The following is a 3707-nucleotide window of genomic DNA, read 5'->3' on the forward strand; positions in this document are numbered from 1 at the left end:
ACTAGCAAGTCATCAACATACTGTAACAGAGTGACTCCTGGGTTGGAGGTTCTGTACTCACTCAAATCCTCATATAGGGCCTCGTCAAAAAATGGTAGGTGAATTCTTGAATCCTTGGGGAAGTCTTGTCCAGGTGAGCTGGCCTTGGAACCCTTCCTGTGGGTCGGACTACTCAAAAGCAAAAAGGGGTTGAGATTCCCTTGCTAAAGATATGCAACAAAATGCATCCTTGAGATCTAAGATGGTATACACAGTTCTTTTGGGGCCCAAGAGGGAAGTAGGGTATAGGAGTTAGGCACCGTTGGGTGGATATCTTCAATCCATTTATTAACTTCCTGCAAGTCCTGAATGGGTCGGTACTCACCAGTCTCGGCCTTTTTGATGGGCAGCAAAGGTGTGTTCCATGGAGATTTGCAAGGAACTAGGATCCCATCTCCTCGGAAGTGGTTAATGTGTTTTCTGATCCCTTCCTTTGCTTCCCAGGGAAGGGGGTACTGCCGAACACGAACAGCCGTAGCCGTTGCCTTTAATTGTAACCACCACTGGAGGTTGTCCCCTGGCCAAGCCAGGGGGCTTCCTTTCTGCCTAGACCTCGGGAAATTCGACCTGTAAGGTTTGGAGAAGTCTCCCCCCCTTTGTCTCCTCTGGTTTTGAGACTGGCTCGTAAAGGAGGTATTCATCTACTGCTGCCATAAGCACCTGTACAGTGGATTGTCTCAAGGTTACAGTCATGTCTCCTTCTGAGAACTGAATGCCAGCTCTTAACTTGTGGAGGAGATCTCTTCCCATCAAGTTATATGGGACATTAGGGAAGACCAAAATTCAATGTTTAACTATTCCCGAGGCCAAATTTAAAGTCCTTTCTGTTGTCCATTTATGTCTCTCTGTGCCATTTGCTCCTCGTACCCAGACTTCTTCTCCAGATAGTTTTCCCATAGGTGTAAGTAATGATGAAAATTGGGCTCCCGTGTCCACCAAAAAATCAATTCATTTCCCCTCCACTTCAGTTTTTACTCTGGTGGCCAACATTGCCATCTTCCTTTTGGGGCACTCTCTGGCCCAATGTCCTTTTTCCTTACAGTAAATGCACTGATCTGAATCTAAGTCTTCCCGCCTGCCTTCTCTGTGCTTAGGCTTTTCCTTCCATTTACCATCCCCTGCTGTTAAACACATTTTCTGCTATTCCCACTAACTCAATCAGATTCTTCCCTTCAAATCCTTCAATTTCCTGAAGTTTCCCCTTATATCCGGGGCTGACTGACTGGCAAAAAGCAAGATTCACTGTCCCCTGATTTTCGGGTGCCTCAGGGTTGATCGGGCTATACATTTTATAGGCTTCAATAAGCCTTTCTAGGAAAGCTCCTGGAGACTCATTCTTACCTTGAGTCACCGTACTAATTCTGGTTTAGTCTGAGCGCAGCTTTTACTTCTGGAAATTCTTACCCATTTCAGCTCCAGGACTTCAACACATTCAAGACCTGTATTTGTTCTTAAAGTCTCCCATATGAATTTCCTTTAAGGTGGAATTCATCTTACAAGAGAATTTAAACAATTAGAAATGACAAAACCTCAGAATAGATATGGTTAAATATCAAGAGATGACCCTTATCAAAACATTGAAGTTTTAGGAAATGTATAGAACCTCTGGAGTAGTTACAGCATTTACCCAAATGTAACCCAAGGTTTATCATTGATTTAGCAGTACTTCCTGAGTAACTTAGCATATCAAGGAAAAGCTTTATGAGTCAAAGAGATCTCATTTACAATTCTGGGCGGGCAAAGAGAAAACCATTTCCATTTTCTTAGAAACATCTCAATCTCTAGTGAAGACTAAATATTAACCAATTGTGAACTGTTGCAACAGCAGTTAAGCACAAAACATGTTTACCAACAGATTTCAAAAGCACAAACTCAGTTCCAGCAACCAGGGTCCTAGCACTTCATCCCATTTGTCATCCAAGCAAAACTTCAAAGCTTCAGGTTACCAAAGACTCCAAAAACTACTTTAACGGTTACTCATTAAAACTCTGAGACAGACAGTTAACCATCAGCCCAGACATCCCTCAGACAACAGACCTCATGTTCCACCTGGGCCCATTCCACTTCAGACGCCACACTTTCCCCACCAGCAAGGGGGAGGGGCTAGGCAGTCCACGTTGGGCCAGAGAAGGCAAGGAATTCCCCAAAACAAAGGGAGTTTCAGCAGCTGCTTGGGAATATTCCTTAAAGTCTCTGTCTCGAGGTCGGTTCATCCCGCAGCGCCAGCTCTGCTTACCAAAAGTGGCCCACTAGGCACTCATATTCCACGCCCGGCTCCAATGAGCATCAGCATTGGGCACCTTAACCCGGCATTAGACTAACCCCAGTTGGCTCCAGTTATAGCCCTTAACACACGAAATGAGTGAGGGAGAAGCCCCACATCTATTATGAGGCATGGAGAGATGAAAGTCAGAGTCTCCTTACTCTCTGCTTGCCCCATTCCTTCAATCATAACAAACAACACAACAGACAACAAAAAGATAACACAAAGACAACCGCAGACCCAGCTGTCCTGCCACTGGTGGGGATTTTCTTGGTCCCTGGTGACCGCCTAGGGGGACTCTAACCCCCCGGCTGCCCAGGGGGACTCGAAACCCTGGCCACCACCCAGGGGGACTCAAACCCCCCGGCAGGCCTCTGACCACCCAGGGGGACTTGAACCCCCCGAGACAGCCCAGAGGGACTTGAACCCCCTTACCATCTAAGGGGACTTGAACCCCCCGACCGCCCAGGGGGACTCGAACCCCCTGTCGATCTACCGGCAGAGGAATGGGGCGTCCCCACATCCATTCCAGCCCTGGGGAGCATGGCTGCATCTAGCTTCTCCCCAGTGGGCCATACCCTGGAGCTCCAACAAGACAGACAGACAAGATCCCAATACCCAAGATCCCAATACCTCCAGAGGCTTTTCCCAAAAATTCTGATGCTGGCTCAGTTCTCGTCGTTGGATCCTGGATGAGCTCCCAATGTTAGGGTCTGTGATCAAAGGAACGAGACTGACACAAAGCGAAAATCAAACAAAGCTTTATTTCGCGCCAAGCATCGAAAATCAAACTGACTGTTTGGGGCCATCTCTTATTAAGAGGCGACGATGATGAGGACTCCACTCCCGACAATGAAGAGGCGATGATGACAAGGATGATAACGCCGCTCCAGCGAGGCTGCTCCCCAGATGAGGCCGCTCCCCTGAGAAGTCGCTCGCCCACGAGGCCGCTCGCTCATGAGGCCGCTTGCTCACAAGCCCGCTCCGGTGAGACCGATCTGGCGAGGCCGCTCACAGCGGGGCCACGGGTCAGGGTGGCGAGGCCGCTCATGGCGGGGCTGGGGCTCCAGGTGGCAAGGCCACTCGAGGCAGTGCTGCTCCCGACGACTATTACCCGACAACTACCCTAATGGCTCCCTACGGCTACTCTAGTGGCTATCCCAACAGCTATTCTAACGGCTATCCCAACGGCTATTCTAACTCCTCCTACTACTCCCCCCTACCCCAGCCTCACAGACTAACCTTTATAGAGGTGATTGAGCCCAGCCCACACACAGGTGGCCAATGGGATTTCAACTCACCACAGTAAGTATATTCACGTCCCACTGATTGGATGTCTCTATCCAGCCTGGCCTGCCCCTATATCCGGGGTTTGCAAGTAAGTTCCTCTGTGAGGGGTGGGGTC

This window comes from Lutra lutra, chromosome 17, assembly GCF_902655055.1.
Source record: "Lutra lutra chromosome 17, mLutLut1.2, whole genome shotgun sequence".
In the NCBI taxonomy this organism is placed as follows: domain Eukaryota; kingdom Metazoa; phylum Chordata; class Mammalia; order Carnivora; family Mustelidae; genus Lutra; species Lutra lutra.